An 11,689-nucleotide genomic window follows, 5' to 3' on the forward strand; every position below is an offset into this window, starting at 1 on the left:
CAGAAACATCTCTTAAGGCTTCACATCATCACCATGCTAGAAAATAAAAAAATAATAAAAACGAAGTGGCAGTATGTTTGACACATGTTGTAGACCTCAGAAGTAAAGGCCACACCAGGTACATAGACTCAGCTATGGATACCTGTTTGTTAAAAAATATGAAGAAACAAAGAGATCTTCAGTCAACTCCAGCTAATACTCCTCTCCCTAAAGGTCTCCACTGTTTAAATTCCAAATGCCTAAATCAGCAACTATGGGACCTCTTCAGCTCCCCACTGGAAACACTTTTTACTGTTTTTGCAGACTTCCACTGTTCAACTGGCTGTATATGTTCCCCTAAGATGACAATGCATGCAACAGCTAATACTTTATCATCTGGGAATTAGAAGCAGCAAATGAATTTTTGGGAAGACTGGTTTCTTTTCAGTTCAGGTTGTGACAAGGCATTTACAGAGTTAGCCATAGAGGCTTGTGAACATTTTAAGTATAAAACATATTTTCAAATGTTTTTTGTCTCTGCAGTTGACAGGGAAAGGATCTATAGAAGCATTCTGCTTTGGCCTAACTTCACTTCTACCAAAGACAATGGTTTCATCGTTTTCAGTGGCAGCAGATAGCTGACAGCAAATCTTTGGGAAATCTCACCAATGACATCTCCCCAGTTTGCAGAAGAGGCATGTCATGGTGCTTGGTTTATTTTTGTTTGGTTTTACCTATTTTAGAGTATTAGGAGCTAACCTGTAGCATAAATGGGTGGACTATTTTTCTTCACATATTTGTTTTTACTAGAGGGGATAATTGTAAGGTTAATTCAGGAGAGAAAATTTGCATGTAATGAAAAAAAAAAGAATGGGTGCAAGCATGCTGTAAAGAAAAACATTTTTTTAAGTGGAGCCGTATCTAAGACACTAAAATTTTTATAAAGGTATCTTAATAGAATATACCAAGCCTGCATACATATACATGTTTTGTTGTGGGTTTTTTCTTTAATAGTGACAAAATTTCACCAACAAAAATTTCAGTACAATAACCACATACCGTCTACTGTACAGAACCAAGCACTCTTCCAACAACAGTTCTATCATGCATTCCTGAACTTTAAGCATTCTTTGAGCATTAATATCTCTAAATCTCCTAAGTGGTTAGGTCTACTTATGAAAAAACAAACTGTTTATTGATGATAATTCTACAACAGCACTCTGGAAATATTTTTTTTAAAGAAGTGTTTAGAAGCTGTAATTTATAAAGTTCATAAAATGATACGATATGTTATCTTTATTTCCTGAGTTTTATTAACTGTTCCTCATGCCTTTGTTGACTGCTATGACTAGATTTTGATATATCAACAAATGTAAGTTATGACTTTGTGGCTGGTTAATATGTTTACTTATTGGTTAATATGTTTACTTACTACATTATCTAGCAGTTGATTCAGGATTTCCTATTTAAGTTACACTGGCTATTCAAAGGCCGTATTTGACAAGGTTTCCACTGCACTGTATTTTTCTCCCCGTCAGCTCAATCAATTATTTATTGACGTATTTATCATGAAATATACATAAAAAAAGGGACAAGCACAGTTAGCCCAGGAAAATATGTGCAAGAAAAATGGAAAGACTTAATTAACATAGATTTACACTACTTTCTTGCTACAAAATAGCTAATAAACTAACGTCTACATCCCTAGTGCAAACTTACAGAAGACTGATGTATATGTAGCATCTAACAGCAGACTTCTATTCAGCAGTGGATGCAGCATTAGTGTAAAGGAGAGACAAGAGCAATCTCATTGCTGTAATCTCATGAATTCTGTGCCAGATCACTGCAGCTACAGTGTGTGTTCCCTTGCATGCTTGCTACCTTTCCAGTTTGAGGCAGATGAATTGACTGCAGAGAAACTGTATGCAAAGATTGAAAAGAGCTAGTAATAGGAAAGGCAGAGGAGGTGCCTGTTTTGTTTAGCTGGTCCAGAATTTCAACAGAACATGACGAGCATTGGCTTGAGCTTTTTAAAGTATCATTAAATGACAAGCTCAGGAATATTATTTTTCCTGTGTTGTAGCAGCACTTTATCATTAGTCAAGATGGACTTTTCACATAGTCAACTAAGATGAGCTTTATACAGTCTCTACACCGAAAAAAAAAACAAACAGCTTTTACTGAAGTAAATAAATGTATACTCAGCACATGTAGAGAATTTTTTAAACAACTATTATATTTTAGCTGATCCAGGTAGGCCCTTCATAACATTCCCCACACTTAAATACTTACTGATTATTGACAGCATGGGTTAATGCTGTGGAACAGAAATAAGTGAGTAGGTTTTGGGGACTGGGCTTTTTTTTTTTCATTGTACATTAACAAAAGACCTATTGCTTACCTAAACTTGCCCTAAATTTAAACTTGATTTCAAAGCTTAAAAGAAACCCTTCCCTGTTTTTGTCAATCAGCTGTATTATTTCAGAGAAGCGTGACAGCGATGGAAATGCTACTCTATACTATCAGAAAAATATTAATCTAGATTTATGAATCTCCTCCCAATATTTATGAGGTTTTGTAATTTCAAAGGGTGATTCAGAGCCTTAGCAGGATGAAGCACCTCTTATAGCTGCCCAACTCTTTCCATCAATTAAAGAGAATATTCAGGGCAGTTGGGTTTCTATGTTCAGAGAGCTAGGCTGTAGCTAGGCTAAGTGAAGACGCAGCACCCCCTGTTACTCATCACCACCCCCACTGTAGATTTCCACCTCCCAGGTTCTGCCAGTGTAACTTGTCTGATTGCTCCCCAGCCCATGTTGAAATGATCCAGGCCCACCCATTTTCATTGACAGGTCTTTGCAGGTCCAGTTTGGTTTGTCCAAACTAAAATAGAGATTGAGAGAATGAAAGACTGGGCCAGCAGAATTGAGGGCAGCACCTTTCAAAAGATTTTGATGGTCAAGTGGGTGGAGAAGTCCCTTGACTTGCAAAGCTGCAAATGAAATGGGGCATCATTGCAGTTAACTTGACAGCAGGACAACTGCTGCAGTACAATTGCAGACAGGCTGTTCTAGCAGTGACTAAATGAAGTCTGTTACCCCAAGCTACAGATTACTGCCCTGCCTCATTAACTGGAGCTAGCATTTGTCCAAACCCTGCACTGTATTTCTTCCAGACTCAGGGCTATTAAACTGTTTAATTAAATACCTCTAAATACTTGAGCTTCTAACCCAACCACCTTGATAAGTAGTGAACTAGAGTGTGGCCACATGGGTCGGTATATTGACTTGAGAGGAGGCTCTGGCTTCACCTAGTTTGGTGGGAGGTGGAGCAACATGTAAAATCTTTGTTGAACCCTTCTGAAGAGAAGTCAGCTCTACGTTTGCTGGCTTGATACATACCACAATGTGGAAAGCCCTTCAGGGTGCTTCTCTTTTTGCGTTTATTAGCTACTTAATTCTAGAAGGGCTTAGACATGCTAAGAATAAATACGGAAAGAAGTGTATTCAAGTAGGCCTCCTGCATTCAGAAACGAATATTAAATGTCACAGTGGAAGTGTGAGTATATGCTTATAGGCATGTGTTTGTGGGTGCTTCTAGAAAGGATTAGCATAGAATTAAGGACAGAGTTTTGAAGACAGGGCTGCTGTGAGTAAAATGACTCAGAAGAAGGTTTAAGATGATAGCATCACTTCTCTGGAATTCTTGGCTAACGAAGATTAGAAAGGTTCCTCCCTGGCTGTGCATGTTAATTCAAGATTTACCATTTTTAATACTACATTATCTCAAAAGGTGTTATGTTTCTTGGTCCAGCTTCTGTATGCAAGATTAGAAGGTAAGAAGCTGAGACAGGGGAGAAAAAATATGGTAAGAATATTGTTAGTTGTGGCAATTTAGCGTCTATATTAGTACTTAGAAGGCATCATGGCTGAAGGTGTTGCAGAACCTGAGACAGATGAAGGTCTTTGCTTTTGTTCCAGCAAGTCAGGCAAAACAAAGAGCTTGTATAAATAGGTCATAAGTTGCCTCATGGGTTTATATGATAGAGTAAGAAAGCCAAAATGGCAGGTGGTTGCCCGACTCCAGCAATGGGCTGGATAACAATGTACTGTGATTCTCATTTAACTTCAATATGCAATTGTCTCTCCAGGGTGGGTGTTTCTACTGTACTACTACATCAAGGCTTTATGGACTTGTTAGTCATGGAACTCCGAGTCTCCTCAGCTTTTTGTAGCTTTCTATTTTCCTGCAGTCTTTTTTTTTTTAATGAGTCACAGTAAATGTTGTTGCTATCTAACTGGTAAGACTTTTCTCACAGCAATCTCTGATATCTGAGAAGAGTCACCTTACTTGCTCAACAAGCCCTCAAGAATTACCGTCTTAAAGATTTTGTTTGTTCTTGATTCTCTGGAACTGAGGTGGTTCCAGAAAATTCCAGAGAAGCTTCAAAACAAACTTGCTTTGCTTTGGTTGGATAGTTTGAGAAGTCACAAGACTGGGGTGCTGCCATTGACGGATACAGGTTCTTCAGGCAAGGATGGTAAAGAATGGGAGTCACCCTTTATGTAAGATAGTGGCAGGAATGCATGGAGCTCTGCCTGGGGACAGCTGAGAGCTTGTGGGTGGGTTAAAGGGCAGACCTGTGTGGGTGCCATTGGGGTGGATGTCTGCCACAGGTTGCCTGTTCAGGAGGAAATAGATAAGGCCTTCTTCAAACAACTGGAAGAAGCCTCACATTTGCAGGGCCATGTCCTCCTGGCAGACTTGAACCACCCCAGTATCTGCTGGAGGGGTAACACAGCAGGGTGCAAACAATCCAGGAAGCTTCTGGAATGTGTCTATGACAGCTTCCTGGCACAGGTCATTGGGGAGCTGACAACAAAAGGTGCTCAGCTGGATCTGACAGGTCCTCTACTGGTTCTGGCTGGGATGGAGTTAACTTTCTTCACAGGAGCTCATATGGTACTGTGTTTTAGATCTGTGACCAAAACAATGCTGATAGTGCACCAATGTTTTAGCTATTGCTCAACAATAGAGAGAATTGTAGAGAATCAAGGCCTTCTCTGTTTCTTACTCTGCTTCCTTCCTCTCCCCTGTGAATAGGCAGGGAAGGGACAGAAGCAGGCAGATGACCCAAGCTAACCAAAGAGCTGTTCCATGCCCTATAATGTCACTCTCAGCAATAAAAAGGGAGAGGAGGAGGTTTAGGGAGGTTAGGTATCTTTTGTTTGGGAACTGACTAGGCATCAGCCTGCCTGTGGTGATTGCTTTTGCATCACTTGTTTTCTTTCTCTCTTCTTCCATCTCTGTTTTACTTACTAAACAATTTGTATTTCGACCCCCAAGCTTTCAGGCTTTTACTCTTCCTTTCCTCTTCTCCCATCCCACTGTGGTTGAGCAGTGAGTGACTGAGCAGCTGTGTGATGCTTAGCGGCCTACTGAGGTTAACCCATAACACGATCAAACAATGAAGAACTGATTGGTGTTGTGAAGGTCAAGGGCAGTCTTGGCTGCAGTGACCACGAGGTGATGGAGCTCGGGATCCTGTGAGGAAGAAACAAGGCAAAAAGCAGGATCACAACCCAGGATTTCAGAAGAGCAGACTCTGACCTGTGTAGGGGCTTGCTTGGAAGAAACCTGTGGGATATGGTTTGGGAGACAGAGGATGGGTCCAGGAGAGCTGGCTGTTTCTTAAGGATCGTCTCTTTCAGACTGAAGAATCATACAATAGTTAGGGTTGGAAAGGACCTTAAGATCATCTAGTTCCAACCCCCCTGCCACGGGCAGGGACACCTCACACTAAACCATGGCACCCAAGGCTCTGTCCAACCTGGCCTTGAAGACTGCCAGGGATGGAGCATTCAGAACTTCCCTGGGCAACCCATTCCAGTGCCTCACCACCCTAACAGTAAAGAACTTCTTCCTTGTATCCAATCTAAACTTCCCCTGTTTAAGTTTGAACCCATTATCCCTTTTCCTATCACTACAGTCCCTAAAGAAGAGTCCCTCTCCAGCATCCGTATAGGCCCTCTTCAGATACTGGAAGGCTGCTAGGAGGTCTCCACGCAGCCTTCTCTTCTCCAGGATGAACAGCCCCAACCTTCTCAGCCTATCTTCATACGGGAGGGGCTCCAGTCCCCTGATCATCCTCGTGGCCCTCCTCTGGACTTGTTCCAACAGTTCCATGTCCTTTTTATATTGAGGACACCAGAACCGCACACAATACTCCAGTGAGGTCTCACAAGAGCAGAGTAGAGAGGCAGGACCACCTCCTTCGACCTGCTGGTCACACTCCTTTTGATGCAGCCTAGGATACGGTTGGCTTTCTGGGCTGTGAGTGCACACTCTTGGCTCATGTTCATTTTCTCATCAACCAACACCCCCAAGTCCTTCTCTGCAGGGCTGCTCTGAATCTCTTCTCTGCCCAAATGGCAGAGAAGAATGGACTACCTGATGTGCATGAAGGCAAGCAAAGGTGGCAGGATTGCTCCTGACAAAACTGAAACACAAAAAAGAAGCATGTGAGTGGTGGACAGGGACAAATGACATTGGAGAAATAAGAGCCTCTTGCTGAAAGCTCAGGAATAAGGTTAGGAAAGCTGAAGACAGCCTGGAGTTGCATCTGGCAGGGTTGAATTTGACAAGGAACATGAAGAACAACACAAATGGTTCTTCAAGTATATCAGCAGCAAAGGGAAGCCTATGGAAAATGTAGTCCTGCTAATGAATAGGGCAGAACTGATGACAGAGGACACAGAAGAGGATGAGATGCTCGACTGTCATTTTTGCCCCAGTCTTTAGTGGCAAGACTTGTCTGAAGGAATCCCAAGCCCTTGAGACCAGAGGGAAAGTGTGGAGTGAGGAAGACTTGTTCTGGGTGGAAGAGGATCAGGCTAGGGAATATTTAAATGAACTGACCATGCACAAATCCATGAGACCTGATGGGAGACACCAGCAAGTGCTGAAGGCAATGACTGATGTCACTGGAGCCATTCTTGATTATCTTTGAAAGGGTCATGACAACCAGGAAGAGGTTCCAGAAGACTGGAAAAAAAAGCTAATGTCACTCCCGTCTTCAAGGAGGGTTACAGGGTGATCAGCCTTGCCTTGATCCGTCAGAATGTAATGGAGAAAATAATCCTTGAAATGTCTTCAAATGTATTAAGGACAAGAAGATGATTGGGAGGGAATCATTCCTGTCCTGCTTGATAGTCTTCTATGATAATTGGTGGGGAGAGTGGTGGATGTTATTTATCCTGTCTTGAGCAAGGCTTCTGATGCTCTCCCATGACAGCCTTATTAACAAACTGATGAAATATAAGCTAAGTAAGTGAACCTCTTATGATGGAATGAAAACTGGCTGAACTGCCCAGCCAAAGCCTAGCAATAAGTGATTACATGGATGTTGATTAGTGGCCTGAAGTCTTTCTGGAGGCTAGTCCCTACTGATGTACCCCAGGGGTTAAAACTGGAACAATGGATGTTTAACATCTTCATTTATGACTTAGATGATGTAACAGTGTTCTTTCAGGAGGTGTGCAGAAGATACAAAACTGGGATTAGTAGCTGATACACCAGTTGGGTGCACTGCCACCTCTGAAATTTGACCTTGACAGCTGAAGTAGTAAGTAGACAAATCTTACAAAGAGAAATACCAAGCCCCGCCCCTGGGGAGGAATAACTCCCCAGTAGATGCTGGGGGCTGATGGACCGGAAAGCAGCTTGGCAGAAAAGTCCCTGGAATAGTCTTGTTGAACAAGTCAGACACAAGCAGCATTGTGTCATTGTGGCCAATAGTGTTCAGGGCTGCATTAGGAAGAGTGATAACAGATCAAGGGTGGCAATTTCTCTAAGCTGCCCTGGTGAGACATACCTGGAATGCCATGACTTCTGTACTTGGTAGCCCAGAACCAGACATGGACATATCAGAGTCCAGCAAAGGTTGTGAAATAATGAAAGGATCGGAGCATCTGATGTATGAGGTGAGGCAAGGAGAGCTGGAACTGCTGAGTCTGGAGAAGAGAAGGCTCAGCGGGATCTTATCCACGTGTACAAATACCTGATGGGAGAGAGCAAAGAAGCTGCACTGTGGGTCTTCTCAGCAATATTCAGTGGCAGGGCAAGAGGCAATGGGCACAAACTGAACTATGTGAAGTTCTATCTAAATATAGGAAAGCACTGTGAGAGTGGTCAGACAATGGAATAGGTTGCCCATGGAGATTGTGGAGTCTCCACCCTCAAAGATATCTATCCTGGGCTTAAACTATGACAATATCTGAAACCCAACTTGACATAGTTCTAAGCAACCTGCTGTAGTTGACCCTGCTTGTGAGTAGAGGATTAGACCAGATGATCTGCAGAGGTCCCTTCCCACTTCAGTCTGTGATTCTGTGACCTTAACTGTTAACAAATAATGGACTGGTCATAACATGGAAGTGTCCAAAATAATCCAGATTCTCTGGGGTATATGGTGTCAGCCAAATTCTGCTCCAAACTTCCTTGTTGTGGTTCTTCTTGACTTCTATGGAAACTCTGTATACCAGCTGCTCTGTTTCTGCAAATAATCAGCAGAAATTTATGGCAAATATTGAAAATTATTAGATTTCCAAATTCAGCTGTCTAATATGCATGTGAACTGACTGCACTTGTATTGATTAGTACAGTAGAAAAGCTGGCACTGCTGTTTTGTAGTAGCTAGCTACTAAATGTCTCTGTTTTCTGCTATTCTGCACAGTATTTGCACAGAGCACTACTGAATGAAAGTTCAAGAGGTTTAAAATGTGTTTGCAGTGGTTCAAGGTGATAGAGCTATCCCTGAAACAATGGCAGATTGAGCTTCTCAACGGTAAAGCTGACATGCTCCAAAAGTTTGACAGCTTGGAAGCTATCATGGTAGTGGTGGGGTGAATATGGAGTGCTTAAACTCCTTTCTTATTCAGAAGTATACCATAAGACAGTTCTGAAACTATTTTAAATGGTTTATGGGAGCTCCTTCATAGGAGTTGAACTCCTTGACAGGTTTCTTTTCAAAGGTAACTGTCATAAATTATTTTTGCTTGCAATTCTGAAGCACCAGAAATTTCTAAACAGCACCAGATGAATAATAATGAAAATAATTATCAGACTTCAGAGTACCTGTTTTTGAAAGAGTAGAACTAACTAGAAGCGTGTCGATTGCTTAGTTTATGTATCTATAACCTCTTATTGCCACCATTTTGAATTAGTGGCCTACAGTCACATATTCATTTATAAGGAACTGATCACAATAATGTCTCTCTTGACAGTTCCCAGGCTATCTTGGTGGCTCCATATTACAACCATCATCTCTTGGACATGAAATGTGATGTAGGGCTACATTACTTTGATCTGTGTACTTCCTAAATGCTGTTAGAGAAAACTGTAACTTCCAGTTGCATCCCTTATTTAGTTATAAACAGTTGTGAAGTTTAAACAATCTGTAAACTAATTTATATGACAACCAAAAATATGGCCAAAATATGGCTTTTCTACCATAGCCTACATCTTTGGTACAGAATAAGGGAGTGAAGAAAGAAACCAACTGGACTGTTCTACAGAACAGCAGCTTTCCTGAGTAATTTCATCCTGAGGTGCAATATTTCCACTGAACCTGAGTTTGGTTCAATGAGGGGTAGTGGTGGGAGCATCTGTAAATAACTTCCCAGCTGTACCAGTTCTTTCTTTTACTATCTTGCTGCTAAAATTTTGCTTTTCCTTCACACTAGCTCATTAGTTTTAGCTAATTATAAATTAAATGTCAAGAGGATTGCTTTTCCCCTTCCTATAAAACCAGGAAAAACTACTTCAAGCCTACTGGACTTTCTCTCTGCCTGTTCCCAGGATTCTGCTGTTCTGATAGAAGTGTCATCCTCTTCTAGCTGGAAGTTTAAAGAAACTGGACTGACAGCGGAAAGAAGGTGGGGACAATTTTAGAACTGAACTTATGCATAAGCAGGGAAAGAACTGGAGAATTGACACAGAGTGCCCAGGGTGATCATGGATCTGTTTTCAGAGATACTCCCAACTTGAGGAGGCCCTCAGCTGCCTTCTCTAACTTAGCAGAAGGTTGTATTTAGTGACCTCTTGAGGTCAACCTCAATTACCCCACGAGTCTTAAAAGGTGAGGGACAAAATCAAAGAGGAACATAATTGAACGAGAAGGAAGGTAGCCATAGAGCTAATCAGAACTTCTACTAGGTGCGTCATCCCTCCCCAGGCTATTTTGGTTTGGAATTAGATGTGAATTTAATCCAACTTTTTGGGTGGCTTAGGAAGAAATCACTGCAGTTGTGTGTAGCTCTCCTGAACAGTATTCATCTGTATTAATGGAGGCCCAGCTCTGGTTTCTTTTGAATGGACAGCCTACAGTGAAGCTGTAGAGACTGCTCCCATCATCCATAAATGATAAAGGATATGTGGGGGAAAATGCTGAAGAAAACAGGGGGAAAAAATGAAATAGGATGAAAGGTTAATCTATAGAGTAATTCCAGTTTATTTCCTTCCTATGTTAATACTGAGGCATGACACTATCACAGTATGCTGCTGCTCCTCACTACGTGAGGTAGGATAAACGTTTGATTAGCATGAGCATCTGCTGAAGTTCATGTTTCTGAGTCATCCTATGTGGAACTGTAACACTTCGTACAAGCTACTTAAATGTATGGAAGTAGCATGTGAATAAGTGGGTGTGACTCCCTAGTCTGGGGGTTTACACACTTGACTGGGAGCAAACCCGCCTGGGTTGCTGCCCTCATGAATTATTAGTACAAATTAATTAATGTAAATTCAACAAAGCTGTTGAAATAGCATCAACAGAAGAATGTAAGATCTCCTACTCCAGAGACACTGTAGTTTGTTGTCAAAATAATATTATCGGAGAACAAGAGGTGTAAGTTCAAATACCCTCAGGTAAAGATGAAAATCGGGCCTAAGGCTGCCAAGTACTTGCGTGCATCCTAACCACTTAGCTCTTGGCTAAAAGGCCAACCCCCTGGCAAACCTCCGTTTTCAGTACTGCTGCTTCTGCAGGTGCTCAAGAGGAATCATTTGGTTTCAAGCTGCTAACAAGTCAATCACTTGAAAAATCTTAATAAAAACACACACACAAAACAAGGGGGGGGGGGGGGGGATTTGCTGGCATTTGAACTTCAATTGAGGAACTGATTATACCACCTTGCAATGGAGTGTTTCTCTCAGCACCGTTTTGCCTTGCCAGTGACTTAGCAAGTTGTGTAAAGAGGAGACTTGGAATAAACCCCAGCATCCTTACATCTGAAGGACTGGAGGGTGATTGGATTTGCACAGCAAAATAAGCCCCCCGGGTTTAAGAAGGGAGAACACCCACGATGAGGAAAGAATACAGATTTCAGTCGAGGAGGAGAAAATGAAGGGAAAGTTAAAGAGGTTGAAATCGTTCACCTGTACAACGAGCACTGTAGCCTTTTCGGGCAGATGCCGCTCTCCGCACGCAACTAGCTTCATGCGCCCAGACCTCTCCGGTCCGCCTCGCCATCCGCTCCCGAACGAGCCCGGCTGCCGCTCAGCGATAACGGCCAGCAGCCCGGCCCCTGCCTCACGCTCCCTTCAGAGCCCGGGGCTAGCCCCAACCGTCCCCGCGCGCCGGCCTCTGACCCGTACGGGCTGCCCCTGATTAGCCCGCTCCCGCCGGAGAGGGGGGGCGCCATGCAGCTGG

General features: G+C 42.5%; 1 long non-coding RNA gene across 1 annotated transcript in view; it reads right to left on the bottom strand.

The window, feature by feature from the left end:
- The window catches only part of LOC133272843 (uncharacterized), a 38,913-nt gene extending 27,383 nt beyond the window's left edge, over positions 1 to 11,530 (bottom strand). Inside the window, exon 1 of the long non-coding RNA XR_009744584.1 lies at positions 11,416 to 11,530. This is a non-coding gene — a long non-coding RNA (uncharacterized LOC133272843). The remainder of the gene's footprint in view (positions 1 to 11,415) is intronic.
- Positions 11,531 to 11,689: the final 159 nt, after the last annotated feature.

Source organism: Pezoporus flaviventris, unplaced genomic scaffold (assembly GCF_033815535.1).
Source record: "Pezoporus flaviventris isolate CSIRO_AGI_PZ_B2104156 unplaced genomic scaffold, CSIRO_AGI_Pfla_v1 ptg000031l, whole genome shotgun sequence".
NCBI classification, from domain to species: domain Eukaryota; kingdom Metazoa; phylum Chordata; class Aves; order Psittaciformes; family Psittacidae; genus Pezoporus; species Pezoporus flaviventris.